General features: G+C 43.8%; 1 protein-coding gene across 3 annotated transcripts in view; it reads left to right on the plus strand.

The window, feature by feature from the left end:
* Positions 1–391: 391 nt before the first annotated feature.
* DYRK1A (dual specificity tyrosine phosphorylation regulated kinase 1A) overlaps positions 392–21,932 on the plus strand; it is a 143,610-nt gene continuing 122,069 nt past the window's right edge. For 2 of the 3 annotated variants that reach the window (XM_027548898.1, XM_027548899.1), the window contains exon 1: positions 392–475. The gene's annotated coding sequence lies outside the window, so the exon portion shown is untranslated. The remainder of the gene's footprint in view (positions 476–21,932) is intronic. The other variant, XM_027548900.1, reaches the window with a different exon arrangement.

Raw genomic sequence — 21,932 nt, forward strand, 5'->3', positions numbered from 1 at the left:
GCCCCGGCGCTCCTCGCTGCGCAGCTTTGGAGCGCGCGCCATTTTGTGAGATTTACAAAATCCACCTCGGGGAAAAAGAAGCCGCCGCTGCTGGCGGCCGCGACTGGGCGCCCGGCCTCGCCGCCGCCGCCGCCCTCCGCGCCGGGCCAGGCCGGGCCGCGCGGCCCCCGCCGCGCCGCGGGGCTCGGGGTCCGGGGACTGCGGTATTTGCCGGGGAGGGGGGCTGCCGCCTCCCCGGCCTCCACACACACCCCCGCCCCACCGGGCGCAGCTCGGACCCGCGAGCCGGGCAGCGAGACCTGAGGAGGCTGCGGCTCGGAGGCCGCGGAGCCGGGAGCGCCGGGGGCGGAGAGAGAGGCGGCCGGGGCGGCGCTGGCGGCGGAGGCCGCGGCGGGGGCGCAGCGGCGGCGGCGGCGGGAAGCCGGCGGCAGAGACTCACCGGAGGGAACGGCGCGAGCGCCCCGCCATCGTCCCGGTGAGTGTCCGGCCGCGGCCCCGCCCGGCGCCCGGCGGCCCGGCTTCCCTCCCTGCGGCCTGTAGCCGGGGCCCGCGCCGAGGCCGGTCGGGCGGAGGGAGGGACCTGCCATTTTAGGAGGAGGCGCCGCGGCTCGAGGCCGGCCGGCCGCCCGCCCGGGGTCGGGGCGGGGGGGAAAGGGAAGGCGCCCGACAGGCCTCGGTCCCGGAGGAGAGGCGGGCGCGAGCGGAGGGAAAGTTGCGGAGGGCTGGGGGTGCCGGGGCGAGGCCTCCCGGGAGCCGGGGCCTGGGGGCCGGGAGAAAGCGCCAGACCTTTTGCCTGGTCGCCCGAGCGCAGGGGAGGAGGGTGTCTTCCTCCTCCTCCTCTTCCTCCTCATCCTCTTCCCCCAGCTCCTCCCTCGTCCCTCCTCTCGGTCCCCACCAGTGTGGGAACAGCGGCCGCGGTCCTCCGCAAGGACAATGCCACGGGTTACAGGGGAGACGGGGCTTCCCCCGGCCGCCGGGCGAGGCGCCGGGGAAGGTCGGGGAGCAGGGTCCCCCCTGCGCGGCCCTCCGGGTTGTGTGCTCGCGGAGCCCGGGCCCTCGGCCTGCTCGGAAGTTGTGCGCGTGAGAGCCCGGCCGCTCGACGTCGGAGGGCTGCTGACCCGCGCAGCATAGCCCTTGGAGGGTGCCGAAGGGCCGCGGATGCGTAAATTAATAATCGAGACCTGGGTGTAGGCAACAAAACTCGCCGGAGTCTTATTTATAGACTTAGATCTGCCGTAGCTGGCTGAAGAAGCTTCACGCTGGGCGGAAAGGCCTCCCCCCGCCCCCCTTCCCCGGTCCGAAATAGTTAAAAATGGGACAGAATTAGTGAGTGATTCCGAAGACTTTGGCTGAGTCTGTCGTCCAAAACCCCTGGATGATGTGAATCTTGGTAATCTAGGTGCAGTACTTGAGCGCCAGCGCCATTTGTTTCTTGAATTCGGCCCAGGTTGTCAGGAAATACACCCTTTATAACATTGTTTTCGCTCCCGAGTTAAAAGATTAGGATCGTGTATTAATAACTCTCTTAACCTTCAGGTAGAAACTGTTACCCATTTCACAGATGAGGAAACTGAGCGGTGACTCATCCAAGGTCATACAGCTGGGACCCCTGAAGCCGGGAGTCTGTAGCCAGCCGGGGCTTTTAATCACCAGCTTATACCTTGTTATTAGAAGTACTGGCACATTTTGGAGCTATTTGGTTGTAATGACTCAGGGTTGTATCCACGTATAGTGTTGGCGTGGAATTAACTTTTGTGGTTTGCAGAAGCGGAAAGGAGAGAATAAAGCGAGGCCCTCTTAATGAAACTAATTTGTTAGCTCCCCCCCATCCCCCCAACTCTGAAGAAAACTGTGTAGACAATTTTTGAATGGAAGGAATTAAAAAGTATTCTGTTCTGCGTTTGGTTCCTCACACTTAATTTTAATTATAGTCATCACTTAAGTATTGAGTCATAAGAAAGTTTTGTGCAAAGTTATTTTTGGTTATTTTTTATCTTTGGGTACTTAGATTTTCCCTGAGAGTCCTTACACATTACATATACAAAGTATTTAAGAATGGATATACGTAATACTTCGATTTGGGGGGCGTTTAAATAATTCAGTGGAGTTACCTTTAGCTTTGTAAATTTCCCACTTCTTGATTAGTTACTTTAAGGATAATGTTTTTTTCTGATATAAATATGAGACTAGAACTAAAATTTCATGTGGTAAAATTTTAAACTGAAGAAGATAGTTTCAAGGAAACAGTTATGAAAAAAGTTTACTCAAGTTGAATTAAGATTTTAATAGACGTAGGACTTACACTTAAAGTGCCCCATTGGTTTTGGAGGATTTGCTTTGAGTAGCAACAGTGTTTATGGTGGCTGTCCAAATTCATTTAGACTTCAAACCTTGCCAGAAAGTTAAGGAGTTCTGTCGGTGTCTACACCAGATTATAAAACTGAGTACAGAAACTTCCTAAGAGGCATAAGCTCAGAAATTAAGTCTCCTAGAAAGAAGAATCCCCTCTCTTTCTGTAAAGCGAAGGCTTTCCTTTGAAATCTAAAAAAGATTAAGGATTTGAGTAGAATTTAGTGAAGTGGATGGTCGTTATTGGTAGGGGTAGGAGATGGACTGTGAAATCTAGTGAGATCTTTGTTTTTGTTCAGGATATGGAATTTAGGTTTAGGATCTTAAATTTCTTTTAAAGCCGTTTTGGTGGGACTTACTGGAAACGTCACACACATACATAACTGTGCCCTAGGTATTCAGACGTTTAGTCCAGCCTTGAAAATATTCCATTGTAATGCAGTGTCTTGTTTGGGAATGTAGATTTAAAAAAAAAGGCAAACACAACCTTGGGTTAGAATTTTTTCCCCCACTAGAATATTGTCTGATGTCTGCCCCTGAGTTTTATTTATGGGGAGTTTTTGTGTTTATGGTTTAGAGATGTGGGATTGGGGAGTGGTAAGTGCAGCAACTGGTATTTAGAGAGTTTACATAGGTTTTTATAGCCCCACGATTATCTGTGAAAGCAAAATTGAAGATAACTTGTTATAATGCATGATTAGTGTGACCTTTGGCATACATTTTGTTTTGAAACTATACAAAGAAAGGAGATGCTAATTTATATGGAATTTTGGCTACTACTTGAAAACAAAAACAAGCAAAAGAAATAGCTTAGAAGTTTGGGATGCTCAGGGATGTTTTCGTGTGTGTGTTTATGGTTGGCATCTATACAGTCATGGGGAGAAAATTTGAATGGAAATAACTTTATTGTGAGTGAGAAGAGAATTGCCTTATGCATGCTGTTAAAAACTAGCTCAATAGAAGAGGGGACTTCATTTGTGACTTTCTTCTTTGTCATAAGGTGTGTGTCAAATTTTCTTTGCTTTAGCATTTGCTTTCTCTTGTTTCAAAGAGCTTTCACATTTCTTACACCCACACCCCCACACCCAAGCAGTTTCTCTTTTCATCGCCTGAGAAAAAACTTTAAACGTGTGAACTCAACAGAACCCCCAAACTTCCAGAGTCTTTATGAAGAGATTGACTCTTCTCTCCCCAGAGTTCTATTAGTCTTAGAATTTTGTTGTATTCCTATCAGTAATTTGAACTGTGAGCTAAGAGTCACTAGTTCCTGTTGAGTTTTTTGGTGGTTTTACCTCCAGATACTTATTTGTATTTTCTATTTAGAAGTAAAGATACTTCTTGAAACTATCAAACATGAGCCCCTGAAACTTGACACTAACATTGCCCAAAGTGAAACATGTGACTTTATTACTTTTGTATGAGCACCTTACGTATACACAGTGGTTATGCTTTTTAAAAGACTTCTTACTATATATTATTTTGGCCACTGGGCAATGTTTTGATGGTTAGAGAAATTACGATAATTCATAACCCAAAGCTGGCACAGTTTTGGATTAAAATTTTGGGGAGGGGAGGTTATAATTTGTGTTTAATTACTTGGGAAAATCATCAAATTATTTTAATTTCTCCCCAGTTGCCCCTAAATAAAGAAATCATTCAAAATCTTGCCTTATATCAGTGTTATAATGTAAAGCTAGAGCTGTAAAGTTTACCATTGGTTATGTGAAAGTGAAATGTTGACTTCACATGACTAAAGTAATTAATTTAAGGTTCTTATTAGGTAATTACAGACAAGTCTCATCTCCTAACCTAGTGGCTGCTGGTCTTAGTTTCATTTTTTGGTATATGAAAACAAAATGACTTGGAATACAGCATTGTATAAACCAGCCAGACGTTTGAAATAAGTTATGCTTTTACTTTGAAAACCTCCTTCCAGAGTTGCATAGTGAGATAGAATTCCTCATTGGAGATAACTTACAGTACATTGAACATCTAAAATAATGTGGTTCCTTGTAGGCATACATTTTGCTGATATAGAACCATTTAGGCTTCTTAGCAATTGATTTTTCTCTCAGAGCTATGCACCCTCTCTTCTAGAAGGTGACTTTTTAAAAAGTTTGTAATACTGTGAAAGTTTTGCTTGTTTTAATTTTTTATTGTTTGATGGACATATGCCCATATCTGATATGTGATGCGTAATAGTTTAAAATGTATCTATACTCTTGATGAGTTATTTTTCATTTTATTGCCCCATAATTTAATTGCTTGTTTAAGTTGCTTTTGTGGAGAGGTGCTTAGTGAACTGGTTTAACATGGAATGAAACTGGTTTTAGCATCAATTCTATTTTAAATAACATCCCTGTTCATTAAATAGGTCTCTTTGTTTCTCTATATAAAGTTTTTACTGACAAGAGTTGATTTTTTGTTTTGTTTTGTTTTCTGGATATTTGTGGTTAAGGTTGGCATTTTAGCACTTGCATTTGGGTAAGGAGATGCTCAAACCTGAGATCTACTCCAAATCTGCTTTTTGCAGAGGTAGAGATAGCGGCTGAGGAAGCATGGTAACTGGAGAGCGTGTTGTCCTGTGAAGCGGTACCAGGCAGAGCCACCAGAGTTGGGCAGGTCTGGATTCTGAACCAGTCCCGCCCCTCACGGGCAATGTGGACTTAAGGCACAGTGGTTTTGCTTAATATCAGTTTCTTCATCTGTAAGATGGGTTGGTGATCCTTACCATGGGGTGCTTGTGAAGACTGAGATAACAGACATGCATTTCTTAATTGTCTTCTCCCTCCTTTCCTCTTCACTGATACCCATCCTCACGGTCTCAACATAAATGCTACTTCTTTCCCCAAACTTTGTTCTAAGTAAGATTCCTTGGCCATGCGTTCTTACCAATGGCTTTTTTTTTTGACAGCCCTGACTAAAAGTAACCATACAATTATTCATAGGTATGCATGTGTATGGGCTTCCATGGTAGCTCAGTTGGTAAAGAATCTCCCTGCAATGAAGGAGACCTGGGTTTGATCCCTGGGTTGGGAAGATCCCCTGGAGGAGGGCATGGCAATGTACTGCAGAATCCTTGCCTGGAGAATTTCATGGACAGAGGAGCCTGGGGGGCTGCAGTCCATGGTGTCGCAAAGAGGCGGACATGATTGAGCGACTAAGCACTGCACAGCATGCATATGTACGTGTATTCTTTTACTGTCCGTCTCTGCCTCGTGCCGTTAGACTGTAAGGTCTGTCTGGACGGGAGTATCCGTACCTCCAGTACCTGTAGCGCCAGTGCTGGGCGCAGAGCAGGAGTAGAGGAGCGTGTGTGTGCACAGAGGGGTGGTGAGGAACCTGATGCTGAAGCCCAGGCCTGAGCGCCGCTTCTTGCTTGCGCAGTCTTGGGCAGAATGGCTTCAGAGCTTTAGAATCCTGGGTGCTGACCGTGCATAAGCCCTCGCTGCCCTTGCCAGGATTTGAAAAATGTGAAATGAGATACTCTAATGAGATGCTTCGCAAAAGTGTAAAATGCCGTATAAATGTAAGTTGGTACAGTAGCAATAATTTCAGTAGTGAGGTTACCCAAGACTTTATAGAGTTTCAGCTTTACTGAGTTGGTAAGTAGCTATTATGTAGTATTTATTAGTAACTTAAACTTTCTGTATGCATTAGTTAGAAACAAGATTGGGCCCATGTTCTGCCTATAGTGGCTTAAGTGCTGAGTTTCTTTCTTTCTCACATGAGTCGTCTAAGGCTGATGTGGCAGCTCCAAGATACAGGGGAGCTCCTTCTGTTGCTTTCCTGTGTATAATGGGACCCCATGGCCCCTGCAGTTCAAGACAGCTCGCCACCATGTTCACGGTCCAGGAACAGGATGGGGGCGAGAACAACCCTTCTTTAAAGACGAACCTGGAAATTGCATACGTGACTTGTTCACACCTGTTGGTCGGAACTTCGTCAGGTGGCCCCATGTAGCTGCAAAGGAGGCTGGGATATGTGGTCATCAGTAGGATGGCTGATTGTCTGCCTGAAAATCTGTTTTTACTGATGAATAGGAGAATGGGGGATTATAAAGCATTGCCTGTCACTCTTTTAAGATGTTTTGGAAGAAACTTAACAGAGATGAACTTGGGAAAGACAACTTATTGCACTAATTAATGTTTATATTCCATATTTGCTCATTAATCATTTGAACTATGGTGTGTAACTTGAAATAGACTATCAGTACTTAGTATATGCAATATGTACATACGCAGTCAGATTAGAGTCAATGTAACTAAACTTACAGTAGTGAAGGGATTTGGAGTCTCATATCACATTATTTTATTGAAGGTATTTTTTGATAGAAACATGATTCTCGATTGCTATAACTGTTATACGTAAACAGTATGTGAAGCCTAGGCCCTTGGATTTGGTTTTAGCTGTCCCATGGACCATTTTGTGTGTATTTGTGTACATAACCTCAGCCAGCAACACTAGGAGAGTGTGATTCAGTATTGCAGGATCTTGTCAGGTTTTCAGTAAGTGCTTGGGTCACTGAAATTGTAACGATTATAGCAGTGATATTTAAACATTTACTGTCCAGTGTCTTGCTCTTTTTTTCCTGTGGGTTTGACAGAAGAGGAAGGTCTAGGATTCCTTTGAACTAGCCTATAATTAGGTCAAGTAGAGACCTGAGGAGCTGATGAGCCTCAGATAGTTTTCAGGAGAACTTGTCAGAGTTGTGGGACTCCCCAGCCCGAGACTCGTCTTCTGAAGGTTTGGTGATGCGCTGGGATCCATTGTCTTAATTGGGCCTGCAAATGTCCCTGATGCAGTAGAAACATTTTGAGAAACATTGACATAGTTCATTTCTCATCTTAGAGGAGGAAATGGATGCAAAGAAATGAAATGACTTACCAGTGCCTCGGAGTAAGCAGGTCGGGGGGTGGGGGCTAGCTAGCGCATGTTTTCCTGACTCTTGGTTCTTTGTTCTTTCCCCAGAAGAGAGGAAGGAGAAGAGTACAACTGCATTTTTTATTTTATAGGAAGATCTGTCATTCAAATATGTTGCTATTTATGTGTGAGCTCATTGCTATTGAATGGTTGGCTCACTTCACTGTCTTCTGAGCCTCTTAGAAAAAGACTGTGAGTTGGTCCAACAAATATTTAAAGGTGGAAAGTTGAGGTTTTAAGTCAAGAATCATTAGTGTTGGTGCGTTAGGGTAGATGAAAGGGAGGTGTGGGTTTGGCATGATCAGAAGGAGCAAAAGCAGGCCATGTCCTCAGATCATTCCTTTCCTTTTCAGCTGATTCGCTTGCCATTCTCACCGTGGAATTCATACTGTAGATTAAGACAAGAGCTGGATCCCCTAATTTAAAATGGAAGTGTTCCTAGGGAAATAGCCTTCATCTGTTATCAGGTTAACACTTCATCAATTAGCTGCTGTCATTTTGAACGCTGGAGATGAGCACCCACACTAATAAAAGAGCTTTTGGGCAGAGGAGGGAGGTTGGGGCGCAGTGCCCTTGTCCAAGGAGAGTGACAGGCCTGTTGAGAAGCGTCTGTTTGTGGTGCGGCCCTGGCACGGTGCTCACAGGCTTCTCTGGTGGCCGAGGTTGGAGCGTTGGGCTGGCCCTTGCTGGCCGGTCAGCGCTGGTCTTGGGACCATGGATAATTTGTTGAGGCCCTCTGGGCTGACTGAATGCGTGGTCATTGGAGTAGGAGTGTCCTCCTAGTGCTTTCTCATCTGTTTAGGACTTCTGTTTGAGCAGTCTCATATCAGACTTCAAAGGTATTATTTTGATCTGGGGAATTTTAGTTTTTAAAGATCAACGAGTTTTTTATTTTCATGATTAAAAAAAAGATCCAGCCCTATAGAATGAATGGTGTCACCCACCCCCAGCCCTCCCCGTCTGTGCTCCATAAGTAACAGCTATTTAGTTTTTCCTACCAGAAATGTTATATACGTATATATGTAAACTGTATATATAAACATTTGGTATATACATATGTGTTACAAAACATGGGGCAGCAGAGGATGAGATGGTTGGATGGCATCACTGACTCAATGGGCTTAGATTTGAGCAAATTTCGGGATATAGTGGAGGACGAAGGAGCCTGGCATGCTGCAGATCATGGGTTTGCAAAGAGTTATCGACTGAACAACAACAAATGACAAAATGGTATGTTTAGTGTGATCCCGAGTTTTTTTTGAAGTGCGACATTGTGTATGTGTACACTCTATGTACTTAAAAAACAAATGGGGTCTTGCTAAACATGCAGTTTTGCAACCTAAGTGTCTTGCTCTATCTTGGAAATACTCCTGTGTCAGGTGGTAGAGTTTCCCTGTATTTTTTTTTAATGGTTGGGAAGTATTTGATGTTATGGATGCAACACAATTGAGTCAATCTCCATTAGAGAGAATTTAATTTTCCCCCCCATTTTTAGAAGTTTAAAAAAAAAATATTTTGTTTATTTTTGGCTGCTGCTGGGTCTTGGTTGCGGCTTGCAGACTTTCTCTCGTTGCAGGGGCTACTCTTCGTTGCTCCAAGGCAAATGGAATCTTCCTGGCCCAGGGACTGAACCCATGTCCCCTGCATTGGCAGGCGGATTCTTAACCACTAGGCCCCCAGGGAAGCCCATACTTTTGCTATTTTTAAATAATGCTGCAGTGTGCATCCTTGCACATGTAACTTTTTTGTCAGTGTCAGCCAGAGGATACGTATTTATAAGAGGGATTGCTGGTGCACCAGGTATATGCGCGTATGAGTGTGTTTTGCCAGCTGTCTTCCGAAAAGTAGCACCAATTTATACTTCAGTAGCAGTGTCTAAGAGTGTGTAGTTGCCCAAATCTCAAAAACACTGGCATTATTCAAGTTTTAAATCTTCTGTCAATTTAATAGGTGAATGGAGCAGTCTACTTGTTTGAATTTGTACTTCTTGATGAGAGAATTTGAGCATCTTATGGTGTACTATAAGTCTTACACTTTAACAAAGTATTCATTCTTTGATATTTAGTTAAAATTGTTTTGTGATGTTTCTGTATTCTGTTGAATGAAAAACGATGTTCTTATAAATTGTAAATGCTTTGATAAATTGTAAAAGGTGAGTCTTGTTCCTCTTCAACTGAGGATACTTTTGCCTGTCCTCTGTAACATATGTGAATTGTGGTGGTAGAGGCTTTCACTACAAAAATGAGTAAGGTTTGGTGACCTCAGCTATTAAGTGTTGAAATAGTTGTGTGTATACCAGCAAAATTAGGACAAAGAAGACCATGACTGCTAACAGTTAGTGGATTCTTAACCACTGGGCCACCAGGGAAGTCCTGACACAGGACTCCAGGTTTTGGAGATAGAAAGGAGAGAATTCCACTTTGGTGGCAGTATAGTAAAGCTCTTGAGGAGTCGAATGATTGGCTTGATGGGAACAGTTGAGAATATTTCCTAGTAAGGTCCTGAGGGAACAGTGGAAGAACAGAGGAGAGAATTATTGTAGTTCAGTCCTTCTGTTAGTGACAGGTGGAAATAACGTGTTGTTCATTTGCTTGGTCCTGTCCAACTCTTTGTGATCCTGTGGACGGCAGCACACCAGGCCTCCCTGTCCATCACCAATTCCTGGAGTTTACCCAAACTCACGTTCATTGAGTTGGTGATGCCATCCAACCACTTTATCCTCTGTCGTCCCCTTCTCCTCCCGCCTTCAATCTTTCCTAGTATCAGGGTCTTTTCCAGTGAGTCAGTTCTTTGCATCAGGTGGCCAAAGTATTGAAGTTTCAGCTTCAACATCAGTCCTTTCAATGAATATTCAGGACTGATCTCCTTTAGGATGGACTGGTTGGATTTCCTTGCAGTCCAAGGGACTCTCAAGAGTCTTCTCCGACACCACAGTTAAAAGCATCAAATCTTTGACTCTCAGCTTTCTTTATGGTCCAAGTCTCAGATCCATACATGACTCCTGGAAAAACCATAGCTTTGACTAGACGGACCTTTGTTGACAGGTAGAAATAATGTAGTGCCATTAAAAATGAGCTGCAAAATGGGGCAGTGGGGGAAGGCAGCGTTGGCAGCGGTGATTCTGGAGAGGAAGCGAGGAAGCGGTGTCCCAGCTCACAGGCTGAGAAGTGTGGAGTAGTTAAACGTGTGTGTTCAATTTATTCTGAGTGGCTTGGTATTTTCCTGAAAAATACCACATTTATTCTGTTACTTTTGCGTATGTTCTTATTGGGAGACCAATCATCTGAAAATCGTTTATCTTGTGAGGTGGATAGAGCTATTACTGCGTGCCTGTTGGGCGCCACACGTGGCCCTAGGGCCGGGGATCAGTGCCCGCACCGTGTGCGCTGGGATGCAGTTAGCTCTCACAGGGGCTTATGGACTCAGTCTAGGGCAGACAGGCATTTTCATTAAAGGGAGCACAGTTTATGAAACGGAATGAGATTCAGTGGTGCTTTTTGAAGGTCAAAAATTTTGTCTACTTTTAAAAGTCCCTTTGACAGTTTAAGTTTAACTTTATTTGGTATAAGTAGGACTCCTGTCTTAAAGACAAATACTGTCTGCTGAAAAATTTGTTCTTATTTGATCATTTCCCCTTGAAAAAGAACAGTTGTCACCGCAGTGGTGTGTTTTACTTCATCTTTACATCAAACACATTTATTTTTGGTACACATTACTTCTGTGGTACAAAATATTGTTTCATTAAAGTTTTCCAAAACAGCAATGGTAGTAAAATTATTAGGATCCCAGCATATTTTGCAATCTGATTTCACTTTTTGAATTTCCCTATAATGGTTCTGTGGTACTGTTCAAAATGTCAGTAAAACTAGGAAAACTTACCTAGGAATTGGCCTGAAGGCCCATCATTACTCAGCAGTATTGGAATCAGCTATGCAAAGGGGAGAATTTGAAGACAAGTTTTAGGATTCATGGGATATGTGTTTGAAGGCTATTTGCTGAATAAGATATAAACGTTTGAAATAAAGGATATGGGCATATAGGAAAGGTCAAGAAATAAAATTCAATAGAATGGATAGGAATGAAAGAGGGATTTGAGCAAATGGATGAGCAAGAATTCTTAGTACTTAAATCCCCCCCACCCCGCAAACCTCTTGAGTAATTTGTTGTCACTTCCAGGGTAAAGACCACACTCAGGACCCGCTGTCTGGATGACCTGGCTCCAGCTGACTTAGGCAGTCTTGTCTCCCATGCCTTGGGATCTGTGTCTTTGGATGTCTGCTTCTGGGCCAGCCATCATCCCTTTTCTTTTCTTTAACTTCTTTTTCTCCTTCGTTTTCAGTTCAGTTATCACTCTTGTCAGGGAAAGCAGACCCCCCGCCCCAGTCACCTCTTCTTTTTTAATAACTCATGTTTCCCTGTCCTTTTCTTTCACATGTTTATCACAGTTGGTAATTTTTTTTTAGTGCTTGTTTTATTCATCCCCTCCAGAGAGCAGGGGCCGTGTTGTTTTGCACACCTCTGCCCCCTGCCGCCCCTGGCGATCGAGGGCATTAGCAAGTCTGCCATATATGGCGAGTACTAAAAACAGTGAACCACATTTTGATGTTGGTCTCCAGGACTGAATGATTGCATAGGGGAATGTGCATTTGGACTAAGAGTTGAACAGGGAATGTAGGAGCCTTAAAAAAAAAAAAAAAGTGATCCTTTTAAAAGATTAGATTGGGACATTATGTAGCCAGTAAAAAGACCAAGTTACTTACTCATGGCTTAGTTTAACAAGTGTGTATGAAGTATCAACACCTACTAGCTCTTAGAAACTTGGCATTGTATGATGGAGTGGAAGGATGTTGCCCTGTTTATTAAAGGAGTACATCATTTTAGTAGTTTATTGAAGTAGATACAGTCCTTAGTGGTCATTTGGAGTGATCACTTGGAGTTTTATATTGTGGCGGGAACCAACCTGGCTCTTTATAATATTTAGCCAGCAGAGTGCGGTTCATTCAGCACTTAGATCTAGAAAGTCAGTCCAGCATCAGCAGTAGGTGTCAGGTTCACATTTAAAATAAGCTCTAGCTTTGATGTCATTTAAAAAGTGATGGAAAGGTAAAGTAGTTTGTTTGGATACTTTTTGGCTTTGCTTTTCCTTCACAGAACAAGAATGATTGAGGGAAAGTTGATTGTATGGATGGATTTTCAAAAGAATTGACTCTAGTTAGAAAACTGTCGAGGCCTTTGATCTTGTCAGGTGAATCATCTTTTTAAAAGCTTAAAGGGGATTTGCTTTAAAGTAGTTCTGAAATCTTTCTCAGTGACTAGTTTCTGTGGTAAGTATTTAGAAAAGCAACTATTCAGATTTTATTTTTTGGCTCTTTGGGCCCATGCCAGTCCCTTGGGACATAGTTGTGACTCACAGGACGTACATGGTACCTGCCCTCTTGAAGCTCTTCAATAGAGTTAGAGCTCATTAAAGAGAACTCTAATAAAAGAAAACATGGCTTGATGCCTCCAGCCAGCCAGCCATCCCATTGTTCATCTATTTGTGTATTCCTTGAACTTAGTTTTGGTGGCAACATGTCTTTAAGCTTCTTGTTGCTTTATTTCTGGTTACATAGCGACTAATCTGCAATGCAGGGAAGTAAATTTGCTTAAGGTTAATCATAGTATTTAATAAAAAACCCAGTGAACAGTCAAAGGCCCTGAAGTTAAACATTGAGAGAGAAAAGAAGAAGGAACATAGGACTTCTGTAACCCGTTACTTGAGATAGATAAAAGTTCTGGTACGCTGACGGCTGGACGGCATCACTGATGCAATGAACATGAGCTTGGGCAAACTCCGGGGATAGTGAGGGTCAGGGAGGCCTAGTGTGCTGCAGTAAGAGTTAGGCACGACTGGGCGACTGAACAGCAGCACAAGTAGGGACTGAGGAGGATAACGGTTGTTATAATTCCAGTGCAGGATAGAAACTCAGGTCTTCACCTTGTTGACATTGACAGACTTTTAAAAAAGATGTTCATGTAAGCCAGTGAGTTTCTTCTATTAAAAAGTAAGCTTCTGTTTGATGGTAACAGTTCAGTTCAGTCACTTAGTCGCGTCTGCCTCTTTGCGACCCCATGGACTGCAGCACTCCAGGCCTCCCTGTCCATCTCCAACTCCCGGAGTTTACTCAAACTCATGTCCATTGAGTTGGTGATGCCATCCAGCCATCTCATCCTCTGTCGTCCCCTTCTCCTCCTGCCCTCAATCTTTTCCAGCATCAGGGTCTTTTCCAATGAGTCAGCTCTTCGAATCAGGTGGCCGAAGTATTGGAGTTTCAGCTTCAGCATCAGTCCTTTGTATGAATATTCAGGACTGATTTCCTTTAGAATGGGTGGATCTCCTTGCAGTCCAAGGGACTCTCAAGAGTCTTCTACAACACCACAGTTCAGAAGCATCAATTCTTCAGCGCTCAGTTTTCTTTAGTCAAACTCTCCCATCCATACATGACTGCCAGAATAGTAGCTACTATTAATTGATTTCCTGCTATGGGCCAGACACTGTACAGATTCATTATTAGTTATTTTAATATTAGCACTAGCACTGGCAGGTGGTTGGTAATATCTGTTTCTAAGTTAAAAAACTGCGATGCAGGGAAGTAAATTTGCTTAAGGTTAATCATAGTATTTTGCATATGCTGCTTCTAGCTAATAAAAAATCCAGTGAACAGTTAAAGGCCCTAAAGTTAAATAAACGTTTAGAGAGAAAAGAAGAAGGAACGTAGAGCTTCTGTAACGTGTTAATTGGAGAGCTAGATAAAAGTTGTGGTATGCTGGGATTCATACTTCGTGCCCCTAGTTCATGAGCCTTTCAGATGATAAACCAGAACATCTGATAGCTTTCTACATTTAGGGAATTCTTTACCTTAAGAATCTCGGTGAGAGGGAGGTAGATGTCTTCCATTGTGAAAGGCAGTCGCTCACTTTCTCTGCATATTTGGGACTTAGAATGCCCTCATATGACCTGGGGCCTCCATTCCACCACCTGAGAAGCGGGTGATTTGCAGAAGCAGGCCGTTTGCAGAGTCCGTGTCTGCATAGAAGGGGGATGGCCGAGCTGTCTCTTCTGGAGGCCGTCAGCAACAGATCCAGTCCTGGCACTTCGTTCCCGTGTTCGTGGTGTCTCTGCAAGTCACAGGGACTGAATGCTGTGTTGTCTCCACTGGACCAGATCTTTGGTTTGCCTTTTGGGTGTTCTTGACTACATGGCCTTCCAGCCTGGCCCTCCTGGGGTTTTCTGTGAGTTGCCTAATACGCTTTAATAACTTCCTTTTCAGTTTCAACAAAGCCAGAGTTAGTTTCTTTTGTTTGCAACTACAACCTTTACTGAGGTGGTGCCAGTTTCGATAATAGATGATTTGAAGGAACTCTCTAGAGTCAGAGTCATCTGTGTCTAGATTAGAATTTACTAAGTAGAAGAGTTCACAGTATGTAGTAAGTGAAATACTCGTAAAACATTTTGGTTATTGATTTAATGATTTTACTGAATCCGAGCGCTTATTCGCAGCCAGGGTATGTTCTGGGTGTTGGATATTCAGGGTGACGGTGAGATCCCTGTGCTCACAGAGCTTAAGTTCTCTTGTGAAGTGTAGAGTAAGCAAGAAAGCAGCTAACATACTGACCAAGAGCGATAGATACTGTGAAAAAGTAAAGATGGGGTGAAGTGATAACGGGGCTTCCCTGATGGTTCAGGGGGTAAAGAATCTTGTCTGCAATGCAGGAACACAGGAGATGAAGGTTATAACCCAGGGTCGGGAAGATGCCCTGGAGGAGGAACTAGCAACCTGGTCCAGTATTCTTGCCTGGAGAATTCCATGAACTAGAGGAGGCTGATGGGCTACATACAGTCCATGGGGTCGCAGAGTTGGACACAGCTGACCGACTAACACATTCTAAGTTATAATGATGTATGTGTGTATGTTTAGGGATGGCATCTGATAAAATGTTTGCTTAAAAATTACTGTCAGAAGTCTTGACTTACGCTTTTTACTGTGGGGCAGTAACTTTCTGAATTTACCCTCCCAGCGTAAACAGCTAGGAAACTGGACAAAATCCATGGAACAACTGTTTTTGGATATTAAACAATAGGCAGTGCCTAACTGCGATGCCTAACAGATGGGAAACAAACGCCGTGAGCCCTGTGTTGGTCCAGCTTTCTGCCTGGAGGCAGTCTTCAGATCTCGTTGCAGGGATGTGCATGTGTTCTCAGTCGTGTCTGACTCTACCACCCCGTGGACTGTATCCTCCCAGGCTCCTCTGTCCACGGGATTTCCTGGCAAGAATACTGGAGTGGGTTGCCATTTCTTCCTCCAGGGGATTTCCCGACCCAGGGACCCAACCCGCATCCATTGTGTTGGCAGGTGGATTCTTCACCACTGAGCCATCGAAGGAGATCCCAGATAAAGCCCACAAGTTGAGGAAAGAAAGACTGGAGTTGAGGGAGGCCAGAATGGTTCTGTTGGGAGGAGCAGAGTTCTGAAAGAAGGTAGGCATGCAGAGGAAGAGTTCCATAGTCTTAGTGATCTCCGTAAATGTTGACTGAAGGCCGGTCTGTGGGACTGCAGGTACAGAGGGCTGGCTGTGAGTTTATACTTGGAGATTTGACTGTCGGGGGTGGGGTGGGGGGGGTCAGCACTTCTCACTGCTCTGTTGTTCAAGGGTCGCCAGTAATTTGAAAGGAATGTAATTGCTTATCCTTACAGAGGCCAACACTCTTTAAAGAAATGTAAAGAAACCCAGCACTCAACAGTGTAAAAATGTCCAGTATCCAAACAAAAATTGCTGAATATGTGAAGATGTAGGTTAATGTGACTTATAATTGGGGTATCAGTAAATTGAAACCAGCGTAGAATTGACAGATGTTAGAATTAATGGGCAAGGACATGAAAGCAGTTGTTGTGCTCCATCTATTCAAAAAGTTAGAAATTATGAGAGATATAAAAAGACCCATGTCAAACTTTTAGAGGCGACAGCTAATGTGTGGAATGAGAAATACATTGGATGGCATTAATGGCAGATTAGACATTCCAGAAGAGAGGATTAGTAAACTTGAAGACAGAAAACTCAGTAGAAACAAATGATAGAGACAATGGAATTAGCAAACAAGGTTATTAAAATGGTTATTAAAATGCAGGGTCAAATGTCAAATCACTGTGTTGTACACCTGAAACTAATATATTTCATGTCAAATATACCTCAGTGAAAAATACAGTAAAGCACAGGGGCAGATTGTGGTCAATGTTGACATTTTGGTACATGAGTTTTTTCCAAAAAAGCGCAAATTGTGACTGCTAATCTGAAGTTGGCTTGTTGTGTAGTTGAGTAGTTGAAAATTATTATTTCAGCAAAGCACCAAGATATGGCAGAAGAACTTTATTGTGCAACAGTGTGCTCATTATTTATTACTTGATCTGTAACAATATTACCATAAAGCTAGAAACTGAAAGCATGCTTTTATGGCCTCACAGTGTCTGTGGGTCAGATGTACGGGCACAGCTTAGCGTAGTTGGGTCTCAGGACAGTGGTCAGAAGGTTGACAGGGCTGTGGTCTCATCTCAGGCTTCCCTGGGGAAGGGTCTCCTCTGTGCTCGTTTGACTGGTGCACGCGTTCAGTGCCCTCTGTGGTGTTGGGCTGAGGGCTGCAGTTTCTTGCTGCCTGCTGGCAGGCACCCACCCTCAGTTCCTTGGGGTGTTGTCCTTTCCCATGGTGCCACTTAACTTGCTCCAATACAGGGAAGGAGCAAGTCTGCATGTAGACAGCTGCATGGTCTCCTGCGTCGTGACCACAGAAGCGCCGTCCCTTACCCTTGCCTGCGCGCTCTTGGTTAACAGCAAGTCAGGGGTCTTGAGTCAAGGGAAGGGCCCGGCAGCAGGAGGCTGTGTGGCGGGAGCCACCTTGGAGTGTGTCCATGCTGGGCGGTAGAGAGCGGTGGAGAGTGCGTTTCCTGGAGTCTGCGCCAGGCACCCGGCTTTGAAGCCCAACCCTGGAAGCGTCTCTGAGCCTCAGTTTCCCTGCAGGGATAGTCTCTGCCTACTGTTGACAGTGTGTGAAAAGGGCGAATGCTTGTCTTCAGTTAAATTCTTTCTTTATTCTACTGTTTGTTCTCAACAGATCAGATCTTCAGTCTCTTTTTGCTTCCTGTGAATTTTTTTTTTAAGTATTTATTTTTAGTTTTAACATGCAAATAATCAAAATTGAATGCCTACTGAAAGGCTTGTGAAGAAAAGCCTGTCCCTGGGAACAGCCCTCCTTACTCCTAGTCCTGCCCCCTGGAGCTGTGCTTCCTGCTTTTGGATGCTAGTGCTGAGACCACGACCCAAACTGGCTTCCCAGTAACTCCCAGTTGGAAGTCCAGAGGTAGGGTGGATTCTTCAGCTAATTGGTTTTGTGGCTTCCCTGGTGGCTCAGACAGTAAAGGGTCTGCCTACAATGCGGGAGACCTAGGTTCCATCCCTGGGTTGGGAAGATTTCCTGGAGAAGGCAATGGCAACCCACTCCAGTACCCTTGCCTGGAAAATTCCATGGACGGAGGAGCCTGGTAGGCTACAGTCCATGGGTCACAAAGAGTTGGACACGACTGAGTGACTCCAATGTCAGTGTCATGTCAATGTCAATGACTTCAGGGTTTCCATCTCCCCTTTTAGTCTTTGGCCGGCTACATCCTCAGTAAGATGCAGGAGTTTCAGAGTAGTACCCAGGTACAACAATGTCTAGAGAAGGAAAATTATCTTTCGTGTAGCTGTATGAGAATGTGGAAACTTGCCTAGAAACACTGGCAGACCTACCTCCTGGCTTACAGGCCTGTTTCTGAAACACTCACTAGAAAGGGAAATGGAATGACATTTGGACCAGTTGGACACACGTGTGGAACTGAGCGCTTTCCCTGAGCACGTGCCTAAATGGGTGAGTGTGCAAAAGAGTTCTGGACAAAATTGACTTAGGTTACAGCGGAAAAAGGGGGAAATTGGAGGCTGGGTGGGTAACTCTGACCCTACTCTGGTATTTTACATAAGATTTAAGATGTTATCTGTTGATTTTCTGTTGAGGTGTGTGTGCTCAGTCTTGTCTGACTCTGCGAACCCATGGACTGTAGCTTGCCAGGCTCCTCTGTCGATGGAATTCTCTAGGCAAGAATACTGGAGTGGGTTGTCATTTGTTTTAAGATAGACGACTATTTAATTTAAAACCACCTGTCTTAGACGTCTTCCATCTATCCGTTGTAGTTACATGTATATTTTCATGCAGTGTATTCAGTGTAGTAGTATGATTATGTAAGTCTTGTTCACCATGGAGGCAAATTGTATACTATGATTACATTTCCCTCCTTGTATAATTTTGCTTTTCCTGTTTCATTTTCCTCCTATGGTTTTGTTTTGCGTTGTTTTTTAGGTCTTTGTGTTTAAGTTTCCCCATACCTTCTAATAGCCTCTCTGTATAGTTTTGCACAAAGATTAGATTCTTACCCACCCCTGCCCCCTTCCTTAAGGGCCCCTCCATCAAACTACTCCTATATGGAAATTAAATTTTTTTTTATTAAAGTATGGTTGATTTACAGTGTTGTGTTTCTACTGTGTAGCAAAGTGAGTCAGTTACACATACATGTATCTACTCTCTTTTAGGTTCTTTTCCTATGTATGTTGTTGTTTAGTTGCCAAGTCGTGTCCGACTCTTTGTGACCCCATGGACTGGAGCCCACCCAGCTCCTCTGTCCATAGGATTTCCCAGGCAAGGACACTGGAGTGGGTTGCCGTTTCCTCCTCCAACTTTTTTCTTTCATTTTGTCAGCACAGCTTTTAGACTTCCCGAGAAAGAGTGCACGAGAGGTTAGTTTTTTGAGACATCATCTGAAAGTGTCTTTAATCTGTTCTCTTTCAGGAGTAAAAGTTTGACTGGGTATAGAATTGCAGTTGGAATTTAATTTTTACTGAGAACTCTGAATGAATTGCTTCGTGCTTTTCTAGCTTCTTATAGCAGATATAATTTGTATTCTGGGTTCCAAAAGTATGGAACAGTCAGAGGACATAATGCCCTCCCTTGTAAACCATTACCCAACTTCAGCAGTCGTCAGCTCATGGCCACTTTTAAAAAATTTACAATTCTGTCTATCCCTCTTCCTTTTCATTTCATACAAGCAAACCCAGGTACATAATTTTACTTGTGAATATTTGTCTCTCTAAAAGATAAGGGCTCGTTTGTAAACTGTAACCCTTGTAGTAATATTATACCTTTAAAAGATTAAAAATAATTCTTCAAATATCCAGTTTTAAGTTCAAATTACCTTGATTGCCTCATAATTATATTTTAAAGCAGTTTATTCAAATTAGAATCTTAAGTAAGGTCCATAAATTGTCATTGGCTGACAAACCTCTGAAGTCTCTTTTAATCTGTCGGTGTTATTTTTTCCCTTGAGTTTTATTTGTTGAAGAAACTGTGTCCTCGGTCTTGAAGTTTTCTATAGCCTGTGTATTGCTGAATGAAGCCCTGTGGTGTCATTGATGTGTTCCCCGTCCCTTGCAATGTATTTCCTGTATGTGGCAGTAGCAGTGAGATCTAGAGACTTGATACAATTCTGTGTGTGTGGTTTTTATTTTTTTTGAGAGGTGCTAAGTAGGGAGAATACTACATGGGTGGTATGTTATCTTTAGGAGGCATAAAATATCTAACTCTGTGATGTTAGTGACTACTACATATTAATGTGGATCCATTGATTTATTTGAGATTTTGGTTCTTTTTATGAAAAGAACTCTCCCCAGGAGTTTTGAGGATCTGATCTTCATCTGTAGTGTTCGGAAGTTTTGTAGTGTTGCCTTGAGTATTTTCTGTTTATTTTTTACCCTTATTGGGAGATATTTTTCAACTTTTATTTTCCATCAGGATATTTTTTTTTTTTCTCTGCTCCCTACCCGCCCCTCTCACCGCTCTTTTTTTCTTTTCATTAGTATTTTGTTTTTACTTCATGGTTTCATACATTCTTTTACCTCTTCAGGCACATTCATATTATGATTAATTGCCTTTTTTTCCCCTTCATGGCATTGTCTCCATTTCCTGTGGATTCTTGTTTTTCTGCTTGCTTTGATTTCTGTCTTTGAGTTTTGGCAGCTTTCCTCAAATATCTGGCCATCCCTGGGCTGGTGGCTTGCGTGAGGAGTAAGTGACGATAAAGCCGAAAAGAAGCTTTTTTCGAGGGTGAGGCTTGTTCACTGGAGGCGTATTAGTGTGGTGCTTGAGGGACCTGTGAGTGTGAGTGCCCTTGTTTTACTCCAGGGCTCTTGTTGATGAGTTGCTAAGTTGTGTCCCACTCATTGCCACTCTGTGGACTGTAGCCGGCCAGGCTCCTCTGTCCATGGGATTTCCCAGGCAAGAATACTGGAGTGGGTTGCTGTTTCCTTTTCCAGGGGATCTTCCCGATCCAGGGATCGAATCTGTACCCCTGCGTTGGCAGGTGGATTGTTGACCTGCCGCTGAGCCACCGAGGAAGCGCCTTGCAGCCTCCGCCTCACCTGTTCTCTCTTGTGCTTGGTCTCTCCACGTGCAGAGTCTCTGTGTGTTTCCCCAGAGCGCGCGCGTGCCTCTGGTCTGGGGACGTGATAGTTGCCAGCACGGATAGGATTTGCGTTGCAATATGGGGTTTTACTGCATGTAATTTGCTTATTTGTTGAACTCAGATAAGTTGCAGATAGAATACAAATAACTTTTATTTCTTGAATCTTTTGAGATAAAGTTGTTGACATGAAGTCTCTTCTTTGTTGAATCTTGTAGTGCATTTTTCCTGTAAACAGAGACATTCCCTTGCCTGATGACAGTACAGCCATCAGAGGCAGAAATTTACCATTGATACATTACAGCCGTCTGATCCCTCGGCCTCCACTCAGCTTTCAGTTGTTGCCCCAGTGGTGTTCCTTTATAGAAGGATACAGTCAGTCTAGGATCGCGTAACACCTTTTGTTGTCATGTCTCTCCAATTCTTGATCTACATTAGTCCTTCAGCTGCTCTCTCTTTTATGTTATTGATATTTTTGAAGACTACAGACCAGTTATTTTAGAGAGTCCCTCTCAATGTGAGTTTGTCTAATGTTTCTTTACTAGATGTAGGCTGAACATCTTGGCCAGGAGTATCATGGAAGGGATGCTGTGTTAATTTCAGTGTATTTTGTTAGATGGCATATTACTGATTTTCAATTTGTGCTGTAAAAAATATTACCACAAGTTCAGTGGCTTAAAAAAACACACATTTATTATGTCACAGTTCTGAGTTCAGAAGTCCGTAATGGATCTGACCTGGGCTCGTCTTGGTGTTGGTAGGGCTGCATCCCTCTTGGAGACTGTAAGTTCGTGTTCTTGCCCTTTCCTGGTTCTGGGGGCCGTCTGCTTTTCTTGGCTTGTGGTCTCCCCCTCTTTGCACAACCAGCCACTGTGGACCTTGTGCACCTGTGCTGCCGTCTCTCTCTCCTCCCTGCTCTCACTCTGGAGGGACTTTGTGATTTCACTGGGCCCACTGGGGTCATTGAGGTTAGTCTCAATTTTAAAGTCATGTGATTGGCGTATTTAATTTCCTGTGCAACTGTGATTCCCCTTTGCTATGTAAAGGAACATGTTCACAGGTGCCGAGGGTCAGGTTGTGGAGCAC

The sequence above is a fragment of the Bos indicus x Bos taurus genome, chromosome 1 (assembly GCF_003369695.1).
Source record: "Bos indicus x Bos taurus breed Angus x Brahman F1 hybrid chromosome 1, Bos_hybrid_MaternalHap_v2.0, whole genome shotgun sequence".
In the NCBI taxonomy this organism is placed as follows: domain Eukaryota; kingdom Metazoa; phylum Chordata; class Mammalia; order Artiodactyla; family Bovidae; genus Bos; species Bos indicus x Bos taurus.